The sequence below is a fragment of the Diabrotica virgifera genome, chromosome 7 (genome assembly GCF_917563875.1).
Source record: "Diabrotica virgifera virgifera chromosome 7, PGI_DIABVI_V3a".
Taxonomy (NCBI): Eukaryota; Metazoa; Arthropoda; class Insecta; order Coleoptera; family Chrysomelidae; genus Diabrotica; species Diabrotica virgifera.
The window spans coordinates 48,610,237-48,623,743 of record NC_065449.1 but is presented as its reverse complement, the minus strand read 5'-3'; positions in this window follow the sequence as shown (position 1 = coordinate 48,623,743).

Here is a 13,507-nt window from a genome sequence, read left to right as displayed (position 1 = left end):
GTTTTACTGTAATAATATTTAAGTAAAATAACAATTTGTTTCATGAGAAGTACCTAGAATACGAGAAGTAGAGATCAGATCTATCAGAGGTAAACTGCCCTATGTCACTGTTAATTACCATTAATTACAGTAATTAGGGCTAATGTTAACTTTTTATTAGTTGGATTGTACAAACTGGTTACATTCTAGGATTAAAATATGATCCCATTGTCTTTCAGACCGAAAGATACCTAATTATGGGATATAAGATTTTTTTAACATTCAGAGATAAACTGCATTATGTCCCTGTAAAATACCATTAATAACAGAAATTAGGGCAAATTTTATCATTTTATTACATGTATTATACAAACTAGTTATATGTTATGAATAAAATATGATCACAATGCCTTTTAGACCGAAACGTACCTAATTATGGGATATATAAGATTGTTAATATATTCAATCTGCTCTACTGAAAAGTTTTTTAAAACGACATAGTGTAGTTTACCTCCGAGGTCCAGAAATATCACATTCATCATCGTGAGCAATAGCCATCATTACGTGCTCGTTGAATAATAATATACTATTATCTTATATAAAAAAATATCATTTTAGGTTATAATGCTTCTATAGTTGTTTATAAAAGTGAAATTGATTTAAGAAATTGTTTGAAATAGTTCAAAAATATTTATATTTCATACATATTTTTGGGGTATAAAATTTACAACTTTTTGTGGAACATGGACGAACTGTGAAGTAAATTTTATAACTTAGAATTCACCATCATCATCAACATCATGCAACCTCTTCTGTCTACTGCTGGACATTGATCTCTCCCATTTTTCGCCACTCTTCACGGTTCTGTGCGTCTTGTTGACAGTTCTTGGATATTCGTTTAATGTCATCCATCCAACTCGTATGGTCCGAATTTTGAGCGAAAGCCAGCTTGTTCTCGGGCCTAGTAGAAATCCAACTTTTTTTTCTAGTCTTGTCGTAGTTATTCGGGTAAACACTTTATAGACGTGATTCAATAATCTGATTGGTCTATAGTCTCAGTTTATATAGGTGTGCCTTGTCTCTTTTCTTGTGTAGTAAAATTGTTACTGCTTTGTTCCATGTTTCCGGTATGCAATAATCTGTTAGACAGAGGTTAAACAAAATTATTATTTGTTTGAGGAGGGCACGTCTGCCGAACTTTATAGCTTCTATTACGACTCCAGCTTCTCCTGGTGCTTTGTTGTTTTTCATCTTTTTCATTGCTTCCTGGATTTCGCTTAGTGTGATCTCTGGCATGAGCTCTGAACCCTGGTTGATAATTTTTCGTAATGTTGCGGCTTCTAAGTTCGTTTGGTCTTCTCTTTGACTTGTATATAGTTCTTGATATCAAGAACTATTATATATACGACTTAGAATTAAATACCGTTAAAAATATAAATCTAGTTTAATGTTCCAAATCCTATTTTATATCAGGGATTGATATAGGACATGTTAGAAACAACAAGTTTTACTTAATGCATTATACAAGAAGTTCTGAACTATCCCAACAAAAGGATTCTCAAGAAATTCGCTGATATGGATTAATTAGAAAATGTACTAGTTCTAAGCTTGTCACAAATTTTTTGAGGTGTAATCAATATGACGGTTATAATAAAGAATTTTTGCAAAAATATTTGTCTGGTTTGGTGGTTATGGTGTAAGTAATTTGTGACAATGCGGTTGTCATGTAAACGATAGCATATCTTATATATAGCAGCAGGCCTACGCCTCTCTGATCTTCTTCTTAGGGTGCCTGTTCGTTCCGAACGTTGGCGATCATTCTGGCTATGATGACTCTGTTAGTAGCTATACGGAATAGTTGTGTTGAGGTCTTTCTATACCATGCTCTCAGATTAGCAAGCCAGGATATTCTTCTTCGTCCTGGAGCCGTTTTTCCTTCAATTTTACCTTGTAAAATGCACTGGAGCAGCCCGTATCTGCCTTGATTTCTCATTATATGCCCCAAGTACTGTAGCTTACGGCCCTTCACGATGTTTACTAAATCTGCGGTTGTGTTCATCCTCCGTAGTACTTCTTCATTGGTGACTTTGTCTGTCCATGGTATCTTTAGGATCCTTCTGTGCAACCGTAGCTCAAAAGCCTGAAGTTTCGATAGAGTTTCCGCCTTTAATGTCCACGTTTCTACTCCGTATAGAAGCACTGAGTACACGTAACACTTAAGGAGCCTTATTTTTGTTTTTAGAGTGATGTCATGGCTCTTGAACACAGAGCTCATAGTCAAGAATGCACCCCTTGCCTTTCCGATGCGACATTTAATCTCTTGAGTATTGTCCCACGACTCATTGATTATAGTTCCCAAATAGTTGTATTGTGAGACACGTTCAATTCTCAGCCTCTCTGATGATGACTCCTAATAGAGTCGAAAATCGTCGATTTAGAGTGCTGGCTTGCGCTCTCTATTCTAAGTGAAAAATATGACAGTTTTGCCTTCGTATTGCAACTGAATAAAAATGGTATACATTTTTATTTCATTTTATATTGGTTTTACTCCTTTGAATTACTAGGTCAATTTTCCGTTGGAATTTACCAGATGAACAGACGGGGTCGTGAATTGTAAGTTTTTTGAATTCCCTCTTGTCTTCTTCGCTTCAGCATCCATCTGGCTTGCAATTTTTAGAAGCCATAGAGGTGTTACCAGGAAAATGGTCCAATAAGTTTTCAATTAAATATCTTTTAGGAATATTTTTAATATTTTTCAATATTTTTAATATGTCTATTAGGTTGAAAACTTTAAAAAATTTTGACTATCAGTTACCAGATGTCGTTAGAAACCTACTCCATTAACGTCAGTTGCAATGCGGGGATAAGCTCTCGGAGATTGGTCACTTGAGGCAGAGAGCAGCAGTCCTACGCCTCTCTGATGATGACTCCAAATAGAGTCAAAAATCCTCGATTTAAAGTGCTGGCTTGCGCTCTCTGTTCTAAGTTCTACCTTCGCATTGCAACTGAATAAAAATGGTTTACATTTATATTTCATGATAGCATATCTGTTTGTGGTAAAACTGATAAATTAGGAATTTTAATGTACTAATGACAAAACAGTAATAAACACCGAGGCTGATAAAAGACCGCATTGGCTTGGGATTATGTAGAAAAGGAAATATAGTTCCGACTTTAGATAAAATCACTATACATTTGTGTAAAGCCAGTTGAAAAAAAAATGCAATATAGAACATCTCTGTTTCAGCAATCTTGAAAAACATATTCGCGATGTTAAATAAAATGATGACCTCTCTTGGATCTCAGCTGAACTAGCTTTGAGAGGTTGCAACTCAGTTGCCATTAAGTCATTGAAATGTGATCAACTCAATTTGGATCCCACGTGTTGGGAAACCTGTATACTTTACCTTAGGGCATTATCCTGTTTGCCATGTGACCATCACAGGCCTTTTTATTGAAGTATGCACTTTTAGGGCATCTATATTTTATGTAAAGGGTTTTTACCCAGATATTTTTCTTTTGTGGCTCAGCTAGCATCCAGTTTATCGACCACTGATGATGATTTTATAAAAATCGAAAACGTTTTGTTGTGATGTAACCCTTTTAAGGGATTTTTAATAAAAAAAAATTTTATACCTTTTACAAAGGATTTCTTTCCAATTTTGAAACTAAACAGTTATCGTGGTTCGGACATATGGCGAGAATGAGTGAAGGTAGAACTGTAAAGAGGGTATGGAAAGCAGCATCTGACAACAAACGACGAAGAGGCAGGCCAGCAAGAACGTGGAACGCAAATATTGGAAAGGCTTACGTAAAAAGGAATATTGGGTGGAGAGAAGCAGAAAGACTAGCTACTGACCGAAAGGCATGGAGACGTTTGATTTCTCCACCTACCTCGACACCGTAAGGTACAAGAGGACGGCTTAAGTAAGTAGTAAGTAATAATCTGCTATGCAGACGATGCAATACTAATCTCTCAAAGTGAAGATGATTTACAACGTATGCTGCACCCAGAAAATTTAACATGTTAATTTCCTCAAAAAAGACAAAATGCATGGTTATAACAGCAGATCCAATAAGATGTAAATTTGAGCTCGAAGGTCAGATAATAGAAAAAGTGATGGAGATTAAATACCTAGGCATTACACTATCTAGCTACGGGAGGCTCGAAACAGAAGTGGAAGATCAAGTGAATAGAGCAAACAGAGTCGCAAGTTAACTGAATGACACAGTATGGAGAATTAAAAATATCGGAAAAGAAATGAAAGGCAGAATTGACAAAACAGTCATCAGACCAATAATGACATACGCAGCAAAAACACGACCCGACACAGAGAAGACAAAATATTGCTCGAAACAGCGGGGATGAAAACCCATCGAAAAATCGATGGTAAGACTCTAAGGGACAGATCTAGAAGTACAGATATACGACAGAGGTGTAAGGTGGATAACTTTAAAAACTGGGTAAGAAACAGAAGAATATAATGGAATGAGCACATAAGGTATTTAATGACAACAAATAGAGTAGTCAGAACAGCGAGAGACGGTTCCCTAATAGAAAGACGATCAGTGGGAAGGCCACGAAAACGATGGGACAACTTACTAGAGGCACATTGAAAAACAGACAGAGTAATGTCTATACAAAAAGAAGAAGAAGAAAAGGGATTGTTAGCGATAACTGTAGCTTTCGTTAAAGATGAAAGAAGAAAAACGCGATAGGCAGGCAGTGTAACCACCATGGATGACGTGTACGATACGAGTCGTGGAACAACCGTGCTCCACACTGAGTTTTCATTTATGCTACGATGGGTTGCTTCTGGCTTCTGCACGTTTTTTTTAATTAGTTTTATGTGCGAGTGTCTTGAGTGGGTTTAAAATAATAATTTTACAAATATCCAATGGTTAGGAATAGCTCTAGCTTTAGTTGAAGATGAAAGAAGGAATACGCGATGGGAGGCAGTCCATCGAGCGTGGATATTATAAATAGCTGAGTACTTCCTTACACATTTAATTAAATAATATGCGTCATTCATTGTAGAATGTAACTTCTTTTTCTTCTTTAGCAGTCTCTTCTGGTCCACCTCTGGACATAGCCCTCCCATTGTGTTTCCATATTAGCCTGTTTTGTGCTATCTGATGCCAGTTTCTTTCAGCCTTTTCTTTAATGTCGTCGCACCATTTTTTGTGGTCTTTCGAAGCCTCGTTTATGTGCTCTTAGTCGCCAGTGTATTATTCTTTTTCCCACTTCTCTTGGCTTTCTCTTGCCATCCTGCTCACTTTCAATTGGATCTTGCGATAGCTTCGATATATACTTTTATATGTATTTTTACTTTGGTTTTTAATGTCCTGAGAAAACTAATAAGTATTTTTGAAAAATTTAAACGTAGAAAGGACAGATTATTACCGAGGGCCGAAAGTCCCTGAAAACTTCTATAATGTTTATTTTAATAAGTGGCAGGGGTGAAAAAAAAAAAAAGAGAAAATTTAATGTGATTTTTAATTTCAATTATCTCATTCAAATAGTTATTTATGAAACAGTTCCTGAAGTATTAGGACTGGATCCCGCGTATGAAAAAAAAGTTGATTAATAGCAAGCTGAAAATTTGTTAATAGCTTAAGGGTGTCTAGTCGAATAAACTTTGATATGTGTGAACACTGGAACAGGGGCAGTTTTAATTGTGGAACAAGTTAAAAATTTGGAACGGTCACAGCACGAAAACGGCACATTTATTTTGTCCGACAGAACAGACTTAAACTCTCCGAACAGAGATTAAACTCTCATGCAAAAATCAGATTGCTATTGATCACCAAATGGGCGTTTTAATGAGTGGAAAATGTAGAATATGCCAAATGACAGGAATTATGACAGGTAATAAATAGCAATCTGATTTTTTCATGAGAGTTTAATCTCTGTTCGGAGAGTTTAAGTCTGTTCTGTCGGACAAAATAAATGTGCCGTTTTCGTGCTGTGACCGTTCCAAATTTTTAACCTGTTCCAAAATTAAAACTGCCCCTGTTTCAGTGTTCCCATATATCAAAGTTTATTCGACTAGACAACCTTAAGCTATTAACAAATTTTCAGCTTGCTATTAATCAACTTTTTTTTCATACGCGGGATCCAGACCTATATGCTTTTTGAGAACGCACGCGATGTTTAGAGCACAAGCGACAGCGGCGCGAGTGCTATATATCGCGTAAGTTCCCAAAAAGTACTCCACGCACAGTTTCATACAATATTTTATCTACGATAAGCAAATAAAAAAACTGCAACTCTTCGTCACTGGTATTCATTTCTATTCTACACTTTTAGAACCTTGACATTTAAAAATTCTAACTTTTTCAAACCACAAAACTGTCAAAACTTTTGTTGTAATTTATTGCTCATTATGTCATCACCTTGGTAACGCGAAAGTTAAGGATATTTAATTATATGAAAGTGTGCCAAAAAGTAAATCTTATTTAAAATACATTGTTACTTCACGCACACTTTAAACCCTTCACGCACTGCTATCTATAATGACAGTTATCACAAACTAAAAACTTATACATAATATGACATAGAGTAGATAAAGGAACTTTTTTTTTATTCTAAGAATATTTGACCCTCGGTAATAATTTTATCCTTCATTCTGCGTTTCAATTTTTTAAAAATATTTATTGGTTTTCTCAGGATTCGAAAAAAAAAGAATGTATTTAAAAAGCATTGGTCCGAAATTTTGTGCATACGCACATAGTAAAAAATTAATTTGGACTACTATTATTAGTACTATTTTAAACCTGATTTTACGATATTTTCAAAATTGCAATATGGAAATAATATATTGTATGTCCATGTTTTACTTCACATTTATTGTAGATATGTTCATAGAGTGTACTTTTAGCTTGTTAAATGTGATTAACATTTATCCCTAATAGAAGAGAACTGGATAAGATATAAAGGAAAGGTGTAACACGAACTTAACTGTAATTGAGTTACTTTTAAAGTATGTACCTACGGTTTGTCAAGGATAACGCAAACTTTTAAATTATTTTACCGAAAACATCAATTTTGGACATACAATATTTGTCCTCTTAGCCACCGATTTGGTCAGTCCTCTTGTATGGTGTCGAAGCATGGACATTAAAAATATCCACCATTAATCGTGTGGAGGCCTTTGAAATATGGCTGCACAGACGTACACTAAATATACCATGGACGGCTGTGCTGGCAAATGTGGTAGTCCTTAAGAGAGCAAATGCTGATCGCGAGCTGCTTGATAACATCAAATATAGAAAGATGATCTATTTTGGACACGTAGAAGGGGAGGCCTATATAATATTCTTCAATTTATTATGATGGGTAAAATCTAAGGACGCAGAGGAATTGGTAGAAAAAAGGGCTATTGGTTGAAGAGTATCAGGGAGTGAACAGGATTAAAGAAAGCAGAGCATCTATTTAGAATAGCTCGAAACAGAGAGAGTTTCGCCATGTTAATCGCCAACGTCAAGGCACGCAAGAAGTTCATTCTTTTTCTTCTTTATAGACAACATAGTCATCGCTACACTTTTAGCTCAGCTCAGTCACTCAGGTGTGTGTTCGTCTTGTCCTAATCTTAGATATGAACTCTGAAAATTTAGAATGGATGCAAACAAAACAGTATTTTTAAATAATCATGTTTAATGTTCATAAAAATATAAGATAGATAGATAGATAGATAGACATGTTTATTGTTTCTAATGAAAAATCATATAACAAGAGGTTGAGTACAAATTATTACACATAAATAGTCGACGCTTAATGGAGATTTAGTTACAATTATTCATTTAATATAAATGAACGCAATCTGAGTGCATTAATAAAAAATGTACACAGTTCCTTAATCTCAGTGGGAGAATGGGTTGTATTTAAAAACAGAAAAAAGCTCTCGGTATTCTCTACAAATGATCGAATAAGGGGTGATCTAAAACACGAGTATAATGGACATTCCAACAAAATGTGGGAAAGAGTCTCTAATTTGTGTAAATTACATATTGAACAATTTTCAGTTTGGTCGATGTGATACGAAATCCCTTTATAATAAAATTGTATGTAAAGTTTAGAGCAAAGTCTGATTTGTGAATAAAGTCTTGTAATATATATGGGAGTTTTTATTTGTAAATAGCTTTGCGGTTGCCTATTGTGTGAGAAATGTTTATAGTACAAAGAATAGCGAGAACTTGTTAATGCTGATAAGTCATCATGGAAGAGTTTTTCTTTCATTTTTAATAACAAACCGTTTCTTTGATGCCTCAGTAACCCCCATGATAAATTTTCCCAAGTTTCTTTTGCATCAATTTCAGAAAAATAATTTTTTAGCTGAACTACCCAGTTATAATTCTCATTATTGTCATTATTGTTACATAGCTGACGAAGACGGTTATAACAAATTCTTGGATACCTAGAGGAGTCCATAAGTAAAATTCTCTCAAGCCAATTAAGTGATATTTTAAAAATTAACTATTTTAAGTGAACTTGGCCAACTTCTAGCCTAACATAAGTATTGGGGGTATTTTTTAGCGCAGACCCCAGACAGATATACACTGAGAAAGACAGTTTAAAATAATGGAATTATGTAATGTAATTCTCGTCTCCCATGAATTTACTATTGCATTAGACAAGAGGTTCATTACTGCTCCTATAGACTGCTTGGCTCTAGCAATCGTAGTAACGGCCATCTCTCGAAAAAACGAGGAACTACTAAACGTTACACCCAGATAATTAAATTTATTAACGCTTTCAAGTTTTTGACCATTTAGTAGGAATCCTCGCTCTTTGGAGAAATGGCCACCCCTCGAGAAGACTAAGATTTTGCTTTTGGAAGTGTTTATAGTCAGTTTATTCTGTGAGGTGTAGGTTTCCAATATTCGTAATTTGCGGGTCATGTCAACTTCTGATTCTCCTAATATTATCAAATCGTCGGCATAGAGTAATAGAAGGATATCAGTATTACCATTAATATTAATTCCCTTTGCCCCTGCCTCCCTAAAAAAGGCCTCCACATCTGAAAGAAAAATTGAGAACAAAGTCGGGTTTAAGCATTCTCCTTGAAGAACACCTTCCGTTATTTTATATTGTCGTGACAATTGTGAATTTGAGCGAACCTGGAAGGTACCCGATGCGTACAGGAATCTAATTAATCTAATAAATTTAGCGCTAATGCCACACTGAAAAAGTTTGTTCCATAACAAGATATGTTCAACTGAGTCAAATGCTCTTTGGAGGTCTATAAAAGCAGCGAAGACTTTTCTTTTCTTAAGTCGCAGTTGTAGCTGAACAGCTGAAGTGAGGGTAAATATATTATCTAGACATCCCCTGCCTTGACGAAACCCATTTTGACATTCTGGAATAACGGAAGTATTGTCCAGCCATATCGTTAATCGATTAGATAATATCTGCGTGAATAGTTTAGTTAAACAGTTTACTAGAGCAATTCTTCTATAATTCTCTGGATCTTCACGGGAACCTTTCTTGTGCAACATTGTTAATATAATATTAGACCAGGCTGAAGGCATAGTTTCGGTATCTAGAATACGACTGTACAAGCAATTTAAATATAATAGCCAATTATTTGGGAGGTGTTTCAAGAACTCAAATGTAATATTATCTAGTCCGGGGGCTTTGCCATTTTTGCATTGTTTTAGAGTATTGCTAATTTCTTTAAGAGATATAGGGGCGTCCAAAATAGGACAACGAACGTCAAAAAAAAAGAGTATTATCGACGGTTTTCTCTTGCGAAATATTATTTAAAAATAATTCCCACGTGTGAATATCTAGATTAGTTTTAACTGTATTTCCCTTAAAATACTGGATCGTTTTCCAAAAGTTTTTTTGATCGCGAACGTTACTTAAAGCCTGCGTAAAATTGTTTGTATAAGATTTTTTCTTGTTATCAATCATTGTCTTATACTGCTTTTTACTAACCAAATAAGCATTTTTATAATTTGGTAGAAAGTTGTTGATTTTTGCTATTTTCAAATTTTGCTGAACAAATTTTTTTGAGTTGTAACATTCCTGATCAAACCAAGGTTTATTATTTTTTCTGGAGTTTTTTGGAGTATTAAATAATTTTTTCGATAAGCCAAGAAGCAAAGAGGTGTTAGTAATTGTTTCAACAAGCTTTTGGTATAAGTTTTCCAAGTCTGGCTCAAGCATACAGTTTAGTGAGTTTTTTAAAGTATGATAAAATGCTAATGCGTAGTTTTCATTCCAAGATGGAATTAATGTGTATTCTGGATTGTTGGACTGCTGTGTACATTTTTTATTTATAGCTGATGGTAAATTTAATATCAGCCTTAAAGGGAAGTGACTTCCAGAGGAGGCAAAATATTCCAAAACCTGGAGACTTTCTACTAAAGGAATTTGAATATTTTGCATCCATAGCAAGTCGACAACACTATTACCTGCAGAAGCACAGTAAGTAAATTGACCCGGTATGTCACCTTTAGTTCTCCCATTCAAGAGAGTGAATGAATTTTCGTCCATAAAGTTGAGAAGAATTTCACCTTTGCTATTAAAAATACCGTCACTACTTATTCTATTAGCGAAAATATTACTGTAAGAAATTAGTTCTAGTGGTACTTCACCAGAAGACCCCATTCGGCAATTAAAGTCTCCACCTATCAAAACAGGAGTGTTTGGATACGCATTGTTTACTTCTTGCAAAGAAAAATTGAAAAGTTCTAAAATGCTATCAATGTCTAAGTTAGGCTTAAAGTAAACATTGCTTATAATTATCTCCCAACTGTTACAGGATATTAAACAAGTTAACCAGTACAGTGACTTATCTAAAACACACACATTTAAAGGTTTTTTCACAAAAGTTATTAAACCTCCACTGGGCCTGCCGCGAGATTTATCACGAACGGCGTTAGAAAAACAAACATTGTAATTGTCCAAAAATATGGATGATGGCTGATACAACAACCATGTTTCAGATATGCAAAAAACCGAGATGTCCCTAGAAAAATTAGAATTCACGAAATCTTCAATATGGGCAAAGCCAGTAGAATTCCAAAAAGCAATTTGTAATGATTGCTATTTTTCCTGTGAAGTTGTGGTATTTTTTGATGATTTTGATCCTCGGAAGCAAACAAAACAGTATTTTTAAATAATCATGTTTAATGTTCATAAAAATATAATAAACATATGACTTAGCCAAAAGTGAGGCGATAAACTACCCCAGATAATTGAAGTAATATTCGAGAATAATATTTCAATTAGCTATGATAGCTATCGTCTACCCTAGACTAGCTCAATCTTTCAAGTTGTGAGTACACCTTGTCCTAATCAAAAATATGAACAATGAAAATCCAGAATGGTGCAAATAAAACAATTATATTTAACTAATTAGCTGTTAGAGTAGGGGATCAGTTAACAGACGACATAAAGATAAAAAGAGATGTGCAACAGGGATGTATATTGTCCCCATTATTGTTTAATATATATTCAGAACACATTATGAACCTAGCGCTAACGAACATAGACGAGGGAATACTTATAAACGGAGAAAGATTGAACAACATAAGATACGCTGATGATACTGTCATTTTTGCAGACAGTCTTGAAGGTCTGCAGACACTTGTCTCCAGGGTGGCAGAAGTAAGTAGCAGGTTTGGGCTTGATTTTAACATAAAAAAAAACCAAATACATGGTTATAAGCAAAAATAGGATACCACCTGGTCAATTACTAGTTAACCAACAACCTATAACACAAATCACCAACTTTTGTTATTTGGGTGCAAACTTAAATGAACAGTGGGACCAATCGACGGAAATTAAGATAAGGATCGAGAAGGCCTTTCGTCAAAATGAAAAAAATCTTTAACAGCCACGATATAAAATTGGAAATAAAAGTTCGTTTACTAAAATGCTACGTATTCTCCGCTCTTTTATATGGCGTGGAGTCATGGACCTTAACTGAATCATCACTGAAGAGACTCGAAGCATTTGAGATGTGGTGCTATAGACGCATGTTGAGGATTTCCTGGATAGACAGAGTTACCAACGAAGAAGTTCTACATAGAATGGGCAAAGAGCGCGAACTAGTCGTAACCATAAAACTTCGCAAACTGGGATACCTGGGCCATATAATGCGCAATGAACAACGATATGACCTACTTCGGACCATACTTCAAGGTAAAGTGCATGGGAAAAGAGGTCCAGGACAAAGAAGTATACCCTGGCTGCATAACCTGCGAAAATGGTTTAACTTAACCACCACCGGACTTTTGAGGGCAGCAGTCAACAAAGTCAGAATAGCCATGTTCGTGTCCAACATCCGTAACGGATAGGCACCATAAGAAGAAGATATCATTTGGTTGTTATTTGACATAATTTTAGGTTAAAGCTGTAGTTACAGAAAAATGCTTTTATATTTAGAAACGTTGTGCGAAATGCCTAATTCTGGATTTGTCTCTTGACTTGGATTTGGTTGATCTGCAATGATATTCTGTACCATTTAAATATTGTTTTTTTTTTCGCGGAAATTGTTTGAATGGAACGCTAACAAATTATTTAGTTTACTGCAGACAATTTTAGTTACTGTGATACACATATAATACTCCACCTCCCGATTTTATCTCTGGTATTGATTTTTTCCCAAAGGACTAATTAAGTCCCACTTCAAAAATACACACTTTTAAAGACATTTTCTCGTTACTCTGTCCAATTTCTCTAAGTTAATTAATTAACAGCATGTGCAGACTAAAATACTCCGAGGAAATAGGATTAAAGCAAAATGGTTTTTTCGATTAGAAAAGGTAATTTTCTTGATTCCCACTTGTTGCTATGGATACGACATCGCGCCGTACGGCTGATAAGATTAGGCATGGGTAATCTTATTTAGTAGCTAAATAATAAGAAACAAGTTTTGTTGGACAAGGAATAAACAAAATGTTATTTGGGTTCCAACATGAAAATAGGCATTTTTGAAGTTATAGTTCTTTAGGTGCGATTGCAAAAAATGCATTGAGCGATTTTTTATAAAAACGACAGTCTGAAGTACGCGCATATCGATAATCTAGAAATGACACTCTGAAGTGAGTTGCCAAAAAATATTGGTGCTTTTGTTAATTAAATTATATAATATACGACGGTGAGAGATATTTACTGATTATTCATTAGTACCTAAATATTTACGGAAGTTTAATTTCACGTAAGAAAATGGTAAAAAATAGGCAACGGCAAGCAAGCAAGCAAGCAATTTGATTCAACCCAACCTGTGGGAGATTTCCACCCTATCGAACAAGTACATTCGGGTGTAACAATTCATTGGGGCGAGGGCATTTTGACCCGAGTAAAAACAAGGATCATCCCACCTCGCTCCAATGCCCCAGGCCATCCCTTTCCCCCCCATAGCACGCTGATGCGCGATGGGGGCACAACTATCGTAGCCAAATGCTCTTCACAATGGAATCCTGGGTAATAAGATGCCAATGTGGTGCCCTAATCGAATTACAAAACTAGGCCAGCGTGAAGCGCTCTATTCCTTTATCTTCTAGTTATTAATCC